Consider the following 21412-nt stretch of genomic DNA (forward strand, 5'->3'; position numbering starts at 1 on the left):
AATTTATTTTGAAAATGGCAAGTAGCATTTGTTTTATAAAATACTTTTTATTGAATATTTTGTCGCGGAACACCGGAATGTTTTCACGAAATCCACTTTGAGAAACTTTGCTCTAGGTGATAAGCAACATAACAGAAGACTGTTGGTAGAAGCATACTTCTTGTTCTAACTTAAATGTTCATCTAATATCTCTCTATGATGCATATCCTCAAGATTTACTTCTTTTTTTCTTTATTGCATTCTCTTCCAAGGAATTTGAATGGAAGATGTTGGTAGCACAGTGACAGCATTGATTTTCAAATGTTCTCAGCGAAAATAGCAATTGTTAGACTTTGTTATTAATTTGTTTTACGACTAAAGCGATGGCAGAATTGTTAAAACGTCGGACAAAATGCATCACGACATTTCTCCCGGCTTTTACGTTCTAAGTTCAAATTCCATCATGGTCAGCTTTGCTTTCATCCGCCGGGGTCAATGAAATAAGTACCACTTGAACATTTGCAACAATATGACTCCTAAAAAATTGCCGTAAGAATTTGAAACCATTCCATTATCTCTATTTTTTTGACTGAGCCATCGAAAATTGCTGCGTTTATTTTTCGGACGTGACGTCTTCCCGCATACTTGTCTTCCCATTTTAAGCGCAGAATGATCCATATGCCTTTCCAAAATTCTGCTTCATAAATATTTTGCTATAATTTTCTAACATGGCAAAATTATTTTCGGTCAAAGGAGTAATGGATAAAGGAGAAAATGTTCCTATATTACCTCCTATCCCCGTCGTTCAACAATTGTCACTCCTGTAACAAAAGAACGTGACGTAACTGTAGGTGAAACTAAGTTTGAAGATATACAACTTTGTGACTCACAAAGCGTTAACATGAACAACAACAAAACCAACAACGAACTCAAAAACAAAATTAACAAACGTAACGTAAAGAGAAATATGTTGGAGCTAAATAACCACAGGTCCTCATTTAGGATCCCAGTGAAGGGGAAGGACGACATAGCAAATTAATTAAAGGCTGCTGGAACAACCTGGGTCATACCTCGAAGGAATCAGACGGTGCAAATTGCGCTTAACCAAGAGAACAATGATTCTAATAAAATTTGTACAATCTTGGCCCTTACTTGAATTCAAGAAGTGAAATTTCTAGACGCTGCCTTTATGAAAGAACGTTCGTTTTGAAACGCTGTCTTCCCCATTTTCGGATTAGAGAACGGAAAAACCGCACGCTGGCATATCTGCTCCACTTCGACAACAGCTGGAATCTCCCGAAAAGTGTTAGGTTTATTTCGTTTCGTTCGGTTTTTGTTTTTTTTCACCACCAAACTGACCCAGTCTGGATATTTACCTCCATCAGAGGCTATGTACTTCCGGTTCGCATGTCTGATGAGTCGTCTATATTGCGAAGTGCAGTAGTAGAGGTGAGACCAATGGTAACTTTCTCACCGGTTATATGTCGTAACAAAAGATATACTACTCGAATACATAAAAGTATAACTGCTCAAAATTTCTTTTAGAGTGTGCCATTTTTTTTTACTTAGGGACAACTGACGATGATAGATAGAGATTTCTATTAATATATAGATAAATATACATTTACATATATAATTAACATGCTTCTTTGTATACATATATATATACATATGTATGTATATATATATATATATATATATATATATATATATATGTATATATAAATATGTATATATATATAATATATATATATATTATAATAAATATTGGGAATATATCCAAATTTACAGGGAAAAAAATCAGATTTAGGATTAAATCCAATTTTATAGTAAAATATTATAAAATATTATTTGAGACAAAACCACTATTTTGCAAAACAAACAAGGAAAGACTTAATCAATACATAAAATTTAGTAAATAGTCAAAAAAAACCGCCACTACAATCGTTTCTTGTCTTGATCGACAATCTTCAGGTGGACTTCCAATCTAAAAAATCAAAATTTTAAAATATAAAAATAATACTTTTAAATAATTAAAGTATAATGAAAAATATAAGTATATAATCCATATATAACCTATATATAATCCTATCGAAAATATAGACTAATTACCACGAATTCCCTAAAAAAAACCATGATAACAAACTCTTAAAACATATAACGATAAATCTCCCTTTGCTAAACTCTATAACACCTATAAAGTAAACCCCCTAACTAAACATTCACACACAAATACACACACGTAAACCACAGACTCACGACTTATACACATACCTATACAACTTATAAACCTCAATATAACCAAAACCCACTCCCTCCACACACAGACAAATTAAACATACATCCCAAAACCTAAATAACAAACCCATATACACATTCACACACAAAACACAACACTCACACGCAAAAACACCACACACAAAAGATACATATACTCCCTCACATATACGCCTATACATACTCACTAAACTCGACATATACAACAATACTACACACCCAAAAAACATTATATACATTTATAGCTTTAACTCACCTTAGCATCTCTAACAACAACTTGCAGTAACCAATCCCATTCTCTATGCCTACCTCACTACTACACTATTCCATTCACATTCCAAGCAACGCTAGTCCACCACCCGGTTATTCACGTGCAAAACGAACACCACTCAAAAATATGAATGAAACAATGTAAAAAAATAACCAACACCTAAAATAGACAAAATAGTCTATATTTTCGATATGGATTATAATAGGTTATATATGGATTATATACTTAATTTTTTCATTTATACTTTAATTATTTAAAAGTATTATTTTTATATTTTAAAATTTTGATTTTTTTAATTGGAAGTCCACCTGAAGATTGTCGATCAAGACAAGAAACGATTGTAGTGGCGGTTTTTTTGACTATTTATTAAATTATGTATTGATTAAGTCTTTCCTTGTTTGTTTTGCAAATAGTGGTTTTGTGTCTCAAATAATATTTTATATATATATAATATATATATATATATATATATATATATATATATATACATATAATATATATATATATATATATAATATATACTAGCAGCATCGCCCGCGTTGCTCGGGTTGTAAGAGAAATACTATACAGCATTTTTAGAGAGTTATAGCCAAAAAATAGCAAAAAAATGCATTAAAAATGGAAAAAATATGATGGTAAATTTTTTTTTTAAATCGTTGACTCATCGTAAACATTTTAAGAGAGTTACTTTCCTTTAAAAAAATATGCATGAAAATGGAAAAAAATGATGGTAAATTATTTTTAAAATCGTACTCATCGTAGACGCGCGCTAATACCCAGAAGGGCTCGATATGAATCACGACTGTAAGATACCCGGTTTTGGTTAAACTGCACCGCAAAGTGTGGGAGTATATAGGAATCTAAATCGAAGGGGACAGACACTCACACAACTACAGTTTTATATATAATATATATATATATATATATAATATATATATATATATTATATATATATATATTATGTAAAAAAAAAATACAAACTGGGACAAGAACGCAAAACATTTAGAAGACGATACAAAAAACACGGACGGGACATTCGAAGCCTTCAATCTTCAGTCAAGAACCGGACCATCCTCGCAATTTCCGCTGATATATGTATGTATGTATGTATGTATGTATATCAACATATTTCTATGAGTATATGTGTGTGTGCGTGCGTATACATATTAGCGTACATACGTACGTACGTATGCATGTATGTATGTATGAATGTATGCACGCATACTTACAAATATATTGCTTGGCCTTTGATAGGGCCTTTGATAGAGTCAAAGAAATACCAACATGATATATTGTGTGTCTAGAGCATTTTTAGACTTGTCAGAGCTCATTTCTCTCCTGGTCTCGACCAGAGCCAACTTCTTGCAGAAGTGGGGAGATATAGACAGACAAACAGACAGAAAGAATCGATTCCAGGAAAGAACTGGTACTTTATTCATCGATCATGAAAGAATTAATATCAACTTTGTCCCTTTCGGTATTTGAACTCAGCGCACAGCGAACTGGAACCAAAATTCCAAAGCAGTCAATCCAACTGTCTAACATTTCAGTAAATTCCTCGTCTCATATACATACAATACAATACATATAGATGTATAGATGTATGTGTGCGTGGATATGCCTGTTCACACACACACACACGACGGCGACGACGAATAGCTTTTTCCTGATAAAGATATAGTTTTTAACTTCTTTTCTAATGCGTGTTGTGACGGAATTCAACTGACAAATATCTGAAGAATTAAACTATAAAAATTGAATGAAGATGAATGCCAAATCCAAGTTCAGGAAAATAAAACGAGCCAGCAACTATATTTTTTACACGTGTAAATAAAATATTGATTACTTCTAAGTCGTATACCTGATATTCTTCAGCGTGTATTGTTTTGTGTTTAGAAGGAGGAAATGCGTAATAAATGTCTTGCTGAGATTGTTAAAGATAGAAGAAAGAAAATGTAGGCTTTTCTTAGGAGTTTTATTTCATTGTTACATTGTAGTTAAACATCAAAGAAATTGTATTACTGTCAAATACCCATCAATACAAAAATGTGTGTCAAAGGTATTCTGGGCCTTGGTTATTGTCAATAGAAAAATATGATTCAATCAAGACTATCCTGTTGGTCTGTGATATGCAATATTGGAATAACTTTCTTATCTTGAAAATTATATTCTAGAACGTTGGTTATCTTCTTTCTTTTATCATTTACTTGTTTCAATCATTGGACTGCGACCGTGCTGGGGCAACACTTTGAAGGGTTTAGTCGAACAAATCAATGCCAGTACGTAATTTTTTTAAAGCCTGGTACTTCTACAAGTGTCTTTTGTCAGACCGCTAAGTTATTAAAAGGTAAACAAACCAACACCGGTCGACAAACGCAAACACAGAGACGCCCCATAATTGTAAACATATACATATGCATATATCCGATGGGCTAGTTTCTGTTTCTGTCTACCAAATCCACTCTCAAGAGTTTATTCGGCCTGTGGTTGACAACACCTGCTCATGGTGCTACACAGTGGGACTGAACCTGGAACCATGTGGTTAGGAAGTAAACCATGTCTGCACATATTTCGCGATTTTCATTTAGTTTAATCCTTTAGTATGCATCATTTCCAGTCGGTAGCTAATAATAGAGTAACTCTAAGGTGGTGAGCTGGCAAACTCGTTAGCACACCGAGCAAAATGCTTAGCGGTATTTCGTCCGTCTTAACTTTCTGCGTTCAAATTCTGCCGAAGTCGACTTTACCTTCCATACTTTCGGGGTCAATAAATTGAATACCAGTTGCGTACTGGGATCGATCTAATCGACTGGCCCCCTCCCCAAGAATTTCGTGCCTTGTGCCTAGAATAGAAAACAATATTACAGTAACTGTAAGGCGGTGAGACTCGTTAGCACAAATGCAAAATGCTTAGCAGTATTTCGTTCGTCTTAACTCTCTGCGTTCAGATTCCTCCGAAGTCGACTTTACCTTTCATTCTTTCGGTGTCGTTAAAATAAGTACCAGTAGAATAGTGGAGTCGATATAATAGACTTACCCACTCCTCGAACTCGCTAGCCTTGTGCCAAAATTTGAATTCAGTATTGTGGTAATTCTTTTTAAGGTTTACTTTGTTAAGGACGTTGAATACAAGAGCGAAAAACTAAACTCAAACGTGAAAAATAAAGAATGTCTATGGAACCAAAGTGTGATAACAATGACATAAGTGTGGAGAAATATAGTTGGTTACCCAACGTATCCTCTGGACTGCATTGAGTTCAAAACAAAAACACCTCGCATTCCAAGTTCCATAACATCATTTTTGTTGATTTGATTCTGAAATTACCCTTTAAAATAAATGATCAAGTCGGTGCTAATATCATCATCAAGATCCCTTCAACTGATGCAGCCAGTCGTTGGGTTGACACTTTATACGTTTTCATAGTCAGCCGTCGCCACTGGTCCCTATTTTCTGTCATGCACAGCAAGTTCACTGTGTTGTGACCTGGCCAGTCCTTGATGTTGTCAAACCAGGACTTCTCTTTCGCCCTCCATCACCTGTGTCCTGAAGAATGATTTTGAACAAGGAGTTGCGGCGGGATACATAACCATATCAGAAAAGCTTCCGTCTCTTTACCTGCACAAGGACTGTTTCCTGTCTGCCAACGTATTTGATGATTTGCTGCCTGACATTTGAGCACAAGTTAAAATACAAGTGGATCAGTTAATTATTTTATTCAACATATTCCCCTCTCAGATTCATACACTTATAGCAGCGTCCTTCAGTCTTTCTAAGCCCTGTAAAAGAACAAGGAAAGTTGGGCCTCCAGCCAGGCCTTTCGTGACACCCCTAAATCCAGGAATTTTCAGCACCCACCTTGTACATACAGAATTTTGTGTGGTAAGTAGCTCGCTAACCAACCACATGGTTCCGGGTTCAGTCCCACTGCGTGGCATCTTGGGAAAGTGTCTTCTGCTATAGCCCCGGGCCGACCAATGCCTTGTGAGTGGATTTGGTAGACGGAAACTGAAAGAAGCCTGTCGTATATATGTATATATGTGTATATGTTTGTGTGTGTGTGTGTGTTTGTGTGTCTGTGTTTGTCCCCCTAGCATTGCTTGACAACCGATGCTGGTATGTTTACGTCCCCGTCACTTAGCGGTTCGGCAAAAGAGACCGATAGAATAAGTACTGGGCTTACAAAGAATAAGTCCCGGGGTCGATTTGCTCGACTAAAGGTGGTGCTCCAGCATGGCCGCAGTCAAGTGACTGAAACAAGTAAAAGAGTATATATATATATATAAATGGCAGTGCCCCAGCATGGCCACAGCTCGTGAGCTGAAACTAGATAAAATAAAATTTTAAAATTTTAAAAAAAAGATATATATATATACACACACACACACACATATATATACATACGCACGCATAAACACACACTTGCACATACTAAAAGATATCTCAGTTAAACGTTTCGAAAAAAAACTTTTTTTCTGAACCAGAACGAAATTTAAGGAGGCTTGTATTTACATAAAAGATACTCAGTTGCGCGCGCGCGTGTGCGTGTGTGTATACATGTGTGTGTGGGGGGGGATTATTTTCTCGGAAAAGTTTGCACGCAGAGCTCAATTCCTCCGCAGCCATTTTTGAAGATTGAAAGAGGCACATGTGACGACTCTATGAGTCCCTGGTTCTATGAGCAAGTTCCTATTATGTAATTTAATTTGTTCGTAAGATCGTTGTAAAATTATATATCCTCTATATTTCCCACATTTGAATAATCTTGGGTGGGGTGGAACTGAATCACACACGATCATATACATACAGCTTATTGGTTAAAGGGTCACAATCGGAAGATCGTGATTTCTGTGCCTGGACCGGGCGTCGCGCTCTTGAGCAAAACACTTTACATTGCCATTGCGATCCCTTCGGCACCTGACGTGTGGCACACGATGCACCTACCCAGGCAACGTCGATTTGATAGATAGAGTGAACACAAATAGAGAGAGCACAGCACAAATATTTGATCACTTTAAACAATCATTTGTACAGGTTGTTCAGCAAGGAACTGTGAAATCCTCATCTGTCATCAACTACAGGAGAGTTCACAACATATATATATATATACATATATATATAGAGAGAGAGAGAGAAAAAAATAGGGGGCGAGGGGAGGGAGAGTGGTGGAGAGACGGGGAGAGAGAGAAATAAAGTAGTCACCATATTTCATATTTCATAACTGCCATCTCTGAAGAGCACAGAGTTACATAATCGGACAATTACCTAACTCACCCTGGGGAAACCGATCGGTAACATCAGCCGCATTGGATATATACTGTACACTTCGATTAATATATATATATATATATATATATATATATATATATATATATATATATATATATAAATAGATGAGTGTATTTTACCTTGTTAACAATTAACACAGATAAATAAATAAATAGTTACCAGGGCAGCAAAAATCTCACAAGTAAAGAGGTTGTAACTCCTTGTTTATAAAGGTTGAAACTTCGTGTTTACGTTGAATATTTTGAATAATATGAATAAAAAATGGAGTTAACGCAGGTTTAAACAAGTATTTTTACTTTCTACATATGTTTCGAAAATTCCACTGATACTATTCAAAAGAATAAAAGGTATAAACAATGCAATCTTCTCTTCGGGAAAGTGAAAAAACGAAACTCGTCAATACGACATTTTAGCAAAAAATGATGGATTCGTATAGCGATAGACAGAACGCTATTAATATCGTTTAAAAAAACGTTATATGATATAACGTCATAAGTAGCTAACAGAAAGAGTAGGGATATTAATAGTGAATGTTAAATATAAAGGAAATCATAAACCGTTGACCAATCTTAAGTACATTAGCAAATTTAGTAATCATCCTGGAGCAATTACTAAGAATTTAGTTAAGAATATTTCATTTAGATTATCTAAATTATCTGCTAATTTTCAATAATAACGCTGAATTCTATAACTCTGCCTTAATCAAAGCAGGTTATACAGAAAAAAATTTCTACATTGATTCTGCTCAGTCTAATTGTAAATTCAATAATGTAGATAAGATTTCTAGTCGTAAAAGAATTATTGATAACAAACATAACTTACGCACCGATACAAAGCGAATGAAGGCAGATAACCCTTTTTTATTCCCCTATTACCGATCTAAAAGTAAATATAACACCTTCAAAAGTAATTACGCTATGAATAATAGTAAAAATATTTGGTTAATAATTCCTTACGGGAGACAAATTAAATCTAATCTCCCACTGCTGTTTCGTCAAGCTATTGCTAGGAATTTTCCAAACAATTCTAGATATTACTCTATAATTAATTCACATAAGGTTAGGATAGGTTTTTCAAACACAAAAAATCTCTTGCAAATTATATCTTCTCATAATAACAAACTGTTAAATATTAATACATTTACTAATACTAACATTAATTTAGCTAATACCATCCAACCCTCTAGAAATATTAATAACAAGGTTATTGTATCTGAAGTCAATTCCAATAGAATTAAATTTATGTCAAGTAACTCTAAGATTAAAAATTCTATATACCAGTGTATGATCAGTACTCGTAATAAAGTACGATTTTACATTGGAAGCACATCGTTAGAGTTATCTAAGAGAATTTCTATCCATTACTCAACATTTAGGGATAGAAATAAACGGAATAGTGCCGGTCTCAGCAAACTGATTTGGGATTTAAAAGACCACCATGAACAGTTTCATTTAGAATGGTTGATCCTCTCAATTTCGATACCATATGACAAAGGCAAGAAATTCTGTCTTCTCTGCAATTCTGAGCTATTTTTCATTATTTTTTCTAAAGATACTCTAGTAAACACGGTTATAGAACGAGCATACAGATGTAAGCATTGGCAGAAACATACTTTTAGTGCATATAAGTAGTCCCTATCATTATATATAGTTTAAACTTTAATTTCCTTTATATTTAACATTCACTATTAATATCCTACTCTTTCTGTTAGCTACTTATGACGTTATATCATATAACGTTTTTTTTAAACAATATTAATAGCGTTCTGTCTATCGCTATACGAATCCTCATTTTTTGCTAAAATGTCGTATTGACGAGTTTCGTTTTTTCACTTTCCCGAAGAGAAGATTGCATTGTTTATATCTTTTATTCTTTTGAATAGTATCAGTGGAATTTTCGAAACATATGTAGAAAGTAAAAATACTTGTTTAAACCTGCGTTAACTCCATTTTTTATTCATATATATATATATATATATATATATATATATATATATATATAGATATATATATATATATGTTAATAAAATAGAACATATGCATATATATAAACATATATGTACGTACCTACCTCTACATGTACATATACACGCATATATGTGTACAGGACACCAAAAAGACGTCGAACACATAGAGAGACGAAAAACATAGACACAAACCAAGGAACAGGACAGGCAAAAAAGAAAAAAAGAGATACAGGACAATAAGCACAACGAAAAATCCCCTTCTTCAGTCGCTAAGGTTTCATCTACTCTACGTTTCGAAGGATATATATATATATATATATATATATATATATATCAACAATTGAGGGTAAAATTAATTAGTTATTAATCAATTTCACCAAGTATTCAGTATGTAAAAGGACCATTTAAGGCGAATTCAAAATATTACATTATATAATTAGGGCTTAGTAAAATAAATTACTTTGCCACATACTGAACTTTCTAGAAATAGCAGCCAAAAAAAGTTTTTTAGCCATTTCCACTACTTAAAGAAAATTTCTCTCAGATAATGTTTACTCAAAAATAACTCACGAAGGTATGGAGGTAAAAACAGAAAAAATATCACAAGTACAAAGATTATTTGAGAACGTTAACGTTTCTAGATTAGCCAAATAAACTCAGCATTTCTTTCGTCAGCTCAACATTTCTTATTTTGAATTTGGAAGCACTAAAAAGGAAGAACATATATATATATATATACACATGCACACCCATATATACATATATAGTTTTTTTCTTTTATCTCTTTATTCTTCTACAATTAACCCTTTTAACCGATTCCTAATCTACAGAGCTAGGTCACCAGTTTTCACAATGTAATCGTTAATTAAATTGTAATTTTTTTTAATTCATATTTCATTAGAGTAGAGATTAAATGGGTATAAAAGAAATTAAAGAAACTTCAATAGCTTTTAAAATAAAGTGCAAAGAGAGTTAGAGGGTAGGAAAGAGAAATAAATAGAATGAACCTTCTAGTTTATAATGAAAGGTTGAATGCAACAGGTGGTGATAAATTCTCAGTAGCAAATTCGGATTACGGTTTTTTGATCTCCGACTCTATTTTTATTTCTTGTGTAGTGTTTAACGCATTAAAAGACAGCGAGCTGGCAGAATCGTCAAAGCGTTGGAAAAGAAAAGTGCCTCGCAGTTTGTGTTTCTTCTCTATATATTTTGATTTTGAATCCGGTCATGGCTGCCTTTGCTTTTCATTCTTTCGAGATCGACAAATCAAGTATCAAAGTCGATGCAATCAACTAGAATCCTTAAAATTGCTGAAGTCCCTAAATTGATTTCAATTTTTGGCACAAGACCAACAAGTTCAGGGGAGCGGGTAAGTCGATTACATCGACCCCAGTGCTCAACTGGTATTTATTTTATCGACCCCAAGAGGATGAAAGGCAAAGTCAACCTCGGCGAAATTTGAAATCAGAACGTGAGGACAGACGAAATACCGCTAAGCATTTTTTTTTTCGGCATACTAACGATTCAGCCACCTCGCTGCCTTAATTTGTACCTAAATTTAAAAACCCACTTCATAACGCCTGAAGAGTGATGGAGTCATATATTCCTAAGAGCGTTGGATAAAATCAATTACGATATTTATTCCTCTTCTTTACATTCTGAGTCCAAATCCTGCGATGGTCAACTTTGCTTTGCCAGTTCACAATGGCAGAACCCAATTGACCAATTAAGTACTGAGATCGATATAATCGACTTCTCCCATCCCCAAATTTGCGTTCTTGTGTCTGGATTAGAAGTTATTATTTAACGCCTTAAAAAAGACATAGTCATTTCCAATTTTTATTACTTCTCCACTGAAGAACTTAGGCCCAAATTGTTATTATTTCTTCAAACACTCATACTGTGTTTTTTAACTGCTAACATAGAAAACCATGAGCAATCAACCATCCTATGTATCTTCTTTCTTGTAAACAACGGTCTTATGACAATGAAATCAACATCATTTAATATAAAGGGAGATAAAACGGTGAGCTGACAGAATCGTTAGCAAAATGCTTAGTGGCATTTCGTCCGTCTTCACGCTCTGAGTTCAAATTCGGCCGAGGTCAACTTTGCTTTTCACCCTTTCGGGGCCGATAAAAAGAACACCAATTGAGCACTAGGGTCGATGTAATCGACTTATTCCCTTCCCCCGAACTTGCTGGTCTTGTGTCAAAATTTGAAATCAATATAACGGGTGGTATAAAACTCGTTAAGATAGTTATACACCTGAATAAGACATGTAGAAACAATGCTATTCTATAAAATGTAATTATGTATATTGTAAATATCAAACAATGAGGAGATTCAACACCAAATTAGTGGATAAAGATTCATTTGAGTATTAAGGCTACCAATGGTTTCGTGCATTGTAAATATCTTAAGCCGATCACATAGAGAAATTGGTTTTCGTCTCTATTTTGGGTCAAAATGCGAATATATGGATGATATATAATATATTTAAATGCCTGTGCCCCAGCATGGCCACAGCTCGTGAGCTGAAACTAGTTCAATTCATATATATATAGAGAGAGAGGGGGGGACTTTCTCGCTTCCCGAGCGTTAAACTAATGCATCTGCTTGTTGATTACACACCCGTCTTCGACTTTTGTTTTGTTTATTTTTTAGCAAATTCCAACTCTGTGTGTGTGTGTGTGTGTGTGTGTGTGTGTAACGGTTTTAATTGAAGGGTAAACATTATTATGATATTTGTTGATAGTCGGCTGGTGTGACGATAAGAATTGTTGTTGATATGACGGCAAGTTGTAAGAAGTTAAAGAACAAAGTGCATAAAGTTTTAGGGAAATGTTTATTTACCGTTACGTTACAATACCTTGCCTCGACGGACAGGTTTTGATAAATCCAAAAGCATGCGAAAGTTAGATGCGGTAGAATGTTTGTGTTTGGGTTCTCTTCGTTGTTTAGTAGTAATTGCTGAGAGAGATAGAATGATGTTGTAAGAGAACAGAATTAGAGCTAGAGAGAATTGTATGGTGTTGTCTTCATTTCTCCCTCTGACCAAGGCTGGTCAGCCAGACCTCGTTGAGTCGTCATGATGTGACTGACTAACTTTTTGCTTGGGATGTGCTGGTTTATATAACTATCCAGAAGGATAGATATATCATTGAGAACAATAGATTTAGTTGGGGTGGGGGGGCTTGTTATCACAATTCTTGCTTTTGGTGAAGTAGAAGAGGTTAGAAAGGGTCAAGTGGTGAAGACATTATTTCGGCCTAGCTAAAGGCATCAGGAAAATGTAAAACTGCTGTTAGAGAAAAACCATTGTTCCACTGTGGGAAAAGTTCTGTAGCAGTGTTAATATAAATTTGGCTGTGGTGGATCGAATCCACTTCATGCACGCAAGATTCACTACACACATATACATTAATGTTTGTTTTTTATGTTTTCGGAGGGCCATTATGCCAATAATAATAAATACATGCAGTGATTCAGTATCACCTCTTTCTTGTTAACCAATCGGTTAAATATCAACTCAACTAACTAACCGATCGTTTCTTTTATGTGTCAGTTGTTGGTTTGTCAAAGTCCTTTCGTTCCTATTCGTGACCTCATCAATGACGTGTCATCGGACTGTTCGACGATAGCTAAGCTGGCCGAAACTTCGAAGTCTCTGTCAGTATATTTCTTGCCAAAGAATAATAAATTGATACATAAAATATCACTTTTTCGGCTATCTAATTATTTTGTTTGCCTCTTGAATTAACTTATCCATTAATTATTGCATTAATTTACTGGTACTCCGGCGGTTACGACGATGAGTATTCCAAGTGATCCAATCACGAATACAACTCATTTTTACCAGCTGAATGGTCTGAAGCAACGCGAAAAAAAGCGTCTTGCTCGAGAACACCATGGGCCGTCGGATATCAGACGCACGACTTTATGATCGTCAGCCGAAAACCCTAACCATTAAGCCACGTGCCTTCACTGTATTAATTTATTCAATTATTTATTTGCCCATCTGTTTTTCAATTTATACATCAAATGTCTAAAAATATTAAACTGCAGTTCAAAATGCTTTGGAGATAACTCGAGGAAAATGAAATAGAGTTATCTACCTTGAAATATAAGTTTTATAGAATAGTTGACATAAGTGTCACCGTCCGATTTAATTTCCAGAAAATTGAAATTTCCTACAAATACATTTCATACAGTTTTGATTACAATTATATTCGAATGTTCTTGTAAAAATTTTTTCGATGTTGGGGTAAGGGGAGTTTCGGATAATTCGCACGCTTTGACTTTTCCTTCACAACTTTCAGAAAAATGAGTATTCTTCAATGAAATTTTCAACCGATATTTTCAGATGCTGTAGATTACGATTAGACCGAAATTAGATGTGAAAAAAAAAAAGAAAAAAATGGGGGCGGATATTTCACGCATTTAGACATTGTTTCCTCATACGTTTTGATGATATAGATTACAATTATTATTTTTTTTATTATTTATGAGGACTATTCGACACTTTCCCTTCAGGAATTTGTTAAATGAATATCTTTAAATAAAATGAAATTTACCAGATATGACTGCATCATTTGAAAGAAAACATTATCAGAAGTGAATTTGTTGGTATAGTCGTTTGGTATGCTATAGGCTTTTGTGAGATTATGGAAAATACGCGATATCAACAATAATGAACAGGTGATAAAAGAAGTGTGTGTGTGTGTGTGTGTGTGTGTGTGTGTGTGTGTGTGTGTGTGTGTGTGTGTGTGTGTCATAGCTGCACCCTCCTTACACGAGAAAAGCCATTGCCAAAAAGACTCACTGAAAAGATTCGTTATATATATGCCATGTGTTGCCTTTATATGACTTTTAAGCCCAGCCAAAGTTTTATTAGATACTCCAACTGTGAGGCACACTCTTCCACATTTTACATATGTTCTGTTATGAATTTTAATAGCCACATCACGGTTTATCATGGGTCGATTCCTGTGAGATTTTTGATGGCTGACGAGGGCTGCACGACTCAAACGCCTCTTCCCACAAACCACTCACACAAAAAGCAACACTTCCTCATTCTCCACAGGTTCCTTCCTTCTAAGCCTCCTCCTAAATCTCTCATACTTCACTCTCTCCCTCTCAAGCCCTCAACAATCACTGTCTTCCTCCATTCATCCAGGTCTTGTGCCTCTAATACTTTCCTGGTTATTCTGGCCGTGCCGAGGAGGTAAACCTTTTGTAACAGTTCTACTAGGCACTCCATTCCAGTTTCCTTTATATTCCTCTTGATGCCTTCTGATGCTGTTCCCAAGAACCCAACAATAATTCGCACCATCTTCACATCCTTCATTTTCCATAGCCGAGCTATTTCGTACTTAAGAGGGTTGCATCTATCTATCTTTTCGCCTTCCTTCTTGACTATTCGTGGCTCAATGGAGAATGCAACATCACCTACATAGCATATGTGGTGCACTTTGCCCAAAACTACTAGGTCCGGTCTGTTATGCTCTAGCACCTGATCTGTTTAAATTGGGAAATTCCAGAGGATTTTGCTAGTCTCCGGATCCGTCACTCTCTGCGGTTTGTGCTCACACCACGTCCTGCGTCTCTTTAGTCCCCACTTTTCGCACAGTTTCTAATGTAGCACTTTCGCTACCTGGTCGTGTCGCCATAACTTGTAGTGGTTTTGGGCAAGTCTAGGGTATTCGTTCGTGATATGAGCAATGGTTTCATCCACTCTATTGCAGATACGGCACAGTGGAGAGTGGGAAAAATTAGCTCATTCCTAAGGTTGACAATCCAGTTCGTGGCCAAAGCTTGGTCTTGCGCTGCCAGTATAGTACTCTCGGTCCCTTTTTTAGGTTCCTTTCATCAGCCAATCCCACCTATTTTTTCCAGCATCTTCTGTTGTGGCTACATGGAATTGATTGTCTAGTCCCTTCTTGTATAATTCTTCTTCATGTCCTTTTTGTACTTCTTCCTTTGTTTTCCCTTTTTTCTCTGCTCTCAATACTCCCTTGTTCCTAACTGTCACTAGTAAGGTTTCCTTAATTTGGGCTAGATATCTCATTAAGCTCTCGATTATTATTTTTATTATTATTGAGTGAGAGAGCAGCTCATGCCATCAGTGACACTGGGGTACAATTATACGAAGCCCAATATACCCATCATGACTACCCGTCTGATAAGGGTACACCAGGCACATGCATCACAACCATATGTGCGCGACATGGTGATCTTATATCGAGATAAACAGCGCAGGAACTTGCAGGTGGGGCTCAGTTAGTTTTCTTCAGGTTGAGTAGCCCATCCTGCTCAAAAGGTCCCTAATAAGGTTTGTTTAAGGATGATGAACGAAACACCCATGTTTCCAGAGGTGAATTATTCAAACCCTAAAGAATTCTTCTCAACACATAGCTATGATGCTCCCCCACTACTTCTTCTTGTGATCAGAGATGCACATATGGTCAGCCACTAAGGTCAAGCAACTGACAAGCAAATCTATGGTATTGAGCAGAATATTTATTGTAGCCCATCTTTTATACCAAGACAAAACAATGCATATGATAAAACTTTCAATCAGTTAAGATGAGAAGCCATGAGAGCCACTGCCTGGTATTGCATCAGGGCATTTATTATTATTATTATTATTATTGTTATTATTATTATTATTATTATTGTTATTATTATTATTATTATTATTATTATTATTATTATTATTATTATTATTATTATTATTATATAATTTCTAATTAAAAGCAATCTAACCATGTAAACATTATCGGTTGCACATTCACTGTATGTGTTTTGTTTAAACGATCATTTGCTGCAGGATAGCGTCCTAGGAAAGCTCTTTACATGAGTGTTAAAGAACAGTGAATATCTGGTCTGGGACATTCAATGTTCTTTGATACTTGGCGTCGTGTAAGCAGCTTTCTTAAGATTGTATCCGTAACCAATTGGCAGAATCGTTACCGCGCTGGACAAAATGCTTAGCACCACTCCGCCAGTCTTCGTGTTCTAAGTTCAAATTCTGGCATGGTCGACTTTAACTTTCATCTTTTCAGGGCCGATAAAATAAGGACTAGTTGAGTACAGTGGTTGATGTAATTGACTTACCTCCTCCCCTGTAGTAGCTGGCCTTGTGCCTTTGAAGCCAATATCTATTATATTTCGCTACAAGAATCACGAAATTATAATTACTTATATCTAAGTCGATCTTCATGTCCAGTTAATTAATACTTTCGGTCTCCAGTAATTATTTTAGATTAAATTGTATAAGCATAATACAATGTCCATGCTTGTTACGTACCTATAAAATCCTCTGTTGGCCTCCATGTACTTCGCTACAAGAATCATGTAACTATATTTACATATACTAAAGTCCATGTTGATGTCCAGTTAATTGTTAGTGTTTATAGTAATATTTTAGATGAAGTTAAGGCGGAGAGCTGGCAGAATCGTTAGCATGCCGGACAAAATGCTTAGCGGCATTTCGTCCGTCCTACGTTCAGAATTCAAATTCCGCTGAGGCTGACTTTGCCCTTCATAATTTTGGAGTCGATAAAATAAGTACTAGCAGAGCACTAAACTCGATGTAATAGATTTACCCGCTCACTCGAAATTGCTGGCCTTGTGCTAAAATTTGACACTATTATTGAAGGCAGCAAGGCGGCAAACTGGCAGAATCGTTAGAATGTTGTGCAAAATGCTTTTGACCACACTTGTAGCAACGAGGCTTCCTCCCCTCTACCGTGACTCGCAACTTAGTCTCCCCCACCTGTATAGTTTCTATAATATTTTCTACATCAGCCAGAGCATCCTGTGTAATCATTTTGAGGCCTGGCCCCTGCCAATTCTGCAGTCCCAGCGCTGGGGCTTGGAGAATTGTGATCTTATCCTCCAAGCCGTTTATTATAGCTGCCACCAGCCAAGCGGGGTCTACTTCGGGTGGGATGTCTCCTACCTTAATCTTGGAAGTCTGTCTTCCAATATAAGTAGGTAGGAGTACCATCTCCACCGTTTTTAATGGTGTCGTCGGCGCTTGCTTTGCCTTTTCCTCGGTTTTGAAATGGACTTCTATTGTAGCATACTTCACTCCTCTTGTGACGTATGCCACGTCGTTCCAAACTGAACGGAGGCACAACTCCACTGCTTCTTTACTTTCGTTATCCAGTTCTATTGCTTTGGTCACAAATGATTTGTATATCACAGTGCACCGCAGTGCATTATAATTCGTTTCACTGGGAGGGATAATCACTGTTTCACTCCCTTCCCTTTTTCTTCAAACCTTTGTATTTTCCGAGCTCATCGCTTCCACAATTTATTAGCTTTTCTGAGACGCCGGCCGCTGCAGCAAAATTGCTAGCTTTTCTTCCTTGAATAAACCCTTCCCCTGTCAGCATGCTATTTAAAACTGTACTGCCTTTTACGCTTCTGATATATTTCCATTCACTTGTACCTGGTTCACTACTGGTCTTGGCTTTTATAGGGGATTTGTCTTTTTTATTCTATTTATTTATTTTGAGAAGTACAATATTTCCCCCTTCACACAAGGGGAAAACGTAAACAGAGGACTGTCACAAGCAGAAAAATAGGTGTTTAAAAAAAACACTCAACAAAAGTTCAACAACGTAATAATTCAACAGTGCAAATTTAACAAATTAACCAAAAATATCACAACTTATGCCAAACTTTTTGAACAACATTTACGAACAAGTCGAGAGAGATGATAGTAACAACGGTTAAAAAAAAAATCAATGTTACTTTATTGATGCATTTGGGAAGTCTATGTCTGTATTGTCAGACAATTGTAAAAAAAATGTTCTTAAAAATTCAAAACTCTGCAAAAATGCAGTACAGATTCTTCATGGTTCAAAAGGTTACTTACTTTTTACTCAACTTGATATATATGTATATATTTGTGTGAATCTGTCTTTGTGTCTGAATTTGTCAACCCTACCATCGCTTGACAATCGATGTTGGTGTGTTTACGTCCGCCCCCTCCCCTAACTTAGCGTGTCCCCAAAAGAGATCGATAGAATAAGTACTATGCTTACAAAGAATAAGTCCTGGGGTTCGATTTTTTCGACTAAAAAATTCCTTTAAGACGCAGTCAATGACTGACAGAAAAGAACAAAAGAATATTTATTCAGAATTATTCACATGTGTCATACAGACAGGCGTACATATATAAATAGAAAACATTGTACCTTAACGCCAACACTACAATATACTACCCACGATGTGCGTACCACGTGCTACCGATATATTTGAGTAGTAATGCTCCGGTGGTATTTTAATTCTGATAATACAAAAGGGTTTCCTAATTTCCAGTAGGCAAGTAAAATAACAAGGGAGACAACCAATGCCTCTGAATGATTATTCCCCTTCAGACATATATTTTCCTTCGTTGTTATCATGATTATCGATATTTTGAATTATATATATATATATACTCTCTTTTACTCTTTTACTTGTTTCAGTCATCTGACTGCGGCCATGCTGGAGCACCACCTTTAGTCGAGGAAATCGACCCCCAGGAATTATTCTTTGTAAGCCTAGTACTTATTGTATCGGTATCTTTGCCGAACCGCTAGATAACGGGGACGTAAACACACCAGCATCGGTTGTCAAGCGATGTTGTGGGGACAAACACAGACACACAAACACACACACACATATATATATATGTATATACGACGGGCTTCTTTCAGTTTCCCTCTACCAAATCCACTCACAAGGCCCGGGGCTATACTAGAAGACACTTGCCCAAGGTGCCACAGGAACATCCGATTTTTATAATTTTTGGTGCCAAAAGAACCGCCGTGTTGCGACATTTCAGACAAATATTTTGGCACTACCTTGGGGCCTCCGATTGCTAAGAAAATTGTGAAAAAATTTGAAAAAAATCGATTTTTCGCATTTTTGCAAAGTTACACGGTAGAAAACTTTTTACTGGAAGGTCCGGTTTCCTTGCTTTTTACGGCTAAAAAAACACCATATAACAGCGGTTCTATCAAGTATCTGTTCTATGTCCAAAGGCATCTCAGGGTTTTTTTGTGGGGAGGGGTTCAAGTTTTGCATCTTGAGAACGGTCAGAGAGTCTACTTCTCCAGCTCTAATGCTGTTCAGCTGGCACAAGAACCCAAGGACACCGCGCTCACCGCCTTCTTTAAACTATGCACAATTGACCCCTTCGCTAAGACCCTCCTGTATCCCCAGGTTCCATCATATTACATTTGGGAAAAGAAATCACGCATTTGGGAATTAAGGAAACAAAAACAACCCGTCGAGGGACAGCCAAACTTAAAATCTTTCCCCATCCTTAACCAACAGGAATGTTTTTGCCTTCGCCTACTGCTACATGAGGTCACGGGACCGACATCTTTCAACGACCTGAAAAGCTTCAACGGTGAAGTTTTTGCTACATACCGCGAAGCCTGCCTTAAACGCGACCTGCTAGAAGACGGCGCTTAGTGGGACGCAACAATGGCGGAAGCAGCTACAATACGCTCGGCGAGGAGTCTTCGAAAGCTCTTTGCAGTACAACTGCAAACATGCGAACTCAGTGATCCTGTAACCTTATGGGAGAACTGCACGGAAGATCTTTCAGAGGACTACCACCACATCTGGTGCCTCACTTGAACGTCGGTTTCAGCGACAAATCCTTCAAAGAGAGCACTCATCGACATTGAGGACGGCCGACGGTAACGACCTTTCATTTTATGGTCTACCGAAAGTCAGCAGAACGGGTTCGCACACACACTACCAACAGGCGTTATTCAGTTTGCGGCGTTGATGCTCTTCAACAATACATCGAGGAAAATGAGCCGAAGCTGCTTCAGGACCAGCAGCACGAATACAGCGCTGTCTACACTTCCATTCGTTAACGCAAAGGAGGTATTTTCTTTTTAGATGCCCCAGGAGTAACTGGTAAAGCATTCGTGACTAAACTCCTTACAAAAGTATGCCAGCAAAAGAGGATCGCTTTAGCTGTAGCTTCTTCCGGAATTGCCACGACTCTACTACCCGGGGGTAGGACGGCTCATTTTTCAAACTCCCGTTCAATGCTTCTGCGTGCGACTCAGCCACCTGCAATATTACAAAAAAACTCAGACAAAGCAGAAATACTGCAAAGGTGCCAGTTCATTGTTTAGGACGAATGCACCATGGCACATTAAGGATCCCTTGAATCACTGGACAGGACCCTGAAAGACATCAAGGGCTGCATTAGCCCCATGGGAGGCGCTTCCCTCCTTCTGTCTGGTGATTCCAGACAAACTCTATCCATAATTCCAAAAGGCACCAGAGCCGACGCTGTAATGGCTTGCATTAAGTTATTTTCCCTGTGGCAGGACAATTTTGACCCTTACAACAAACATGAAGGCCCAGCGTTTCGGCGACAACTTATCGGGCGACTTCTCCAAGCAACTTCTCACCGTTGGTGGCGGTACAACTCCCTCCGATGCAGCTGAAGAGATGGCTGTCTCACACATAGGCACACCTGTGAACACTGTGGACGACCTTACGACTGCTGTTTTTCCCGATCTGCACATAAACTACCAAAACCTGAATTGGCTTTGCGAAAGAGCCATATTAGCTTCCAAAAACACATTTGTTGCAAAACTCA

The sequence above is a fragment of the Octopus sinensis genome, linkage group LG6, assembly GCF_006345805.1.
Source record: "Octopus sinensis linkage group LG6, ASM634580v1, whole genome shotgun sequence".
NCBI classification, from domain to species: Eukaryota; Metazoa; Mollusca; class Cephalopoda; order Octopoda; family Octopodidae; genus Octopus; species Octopus sinensis.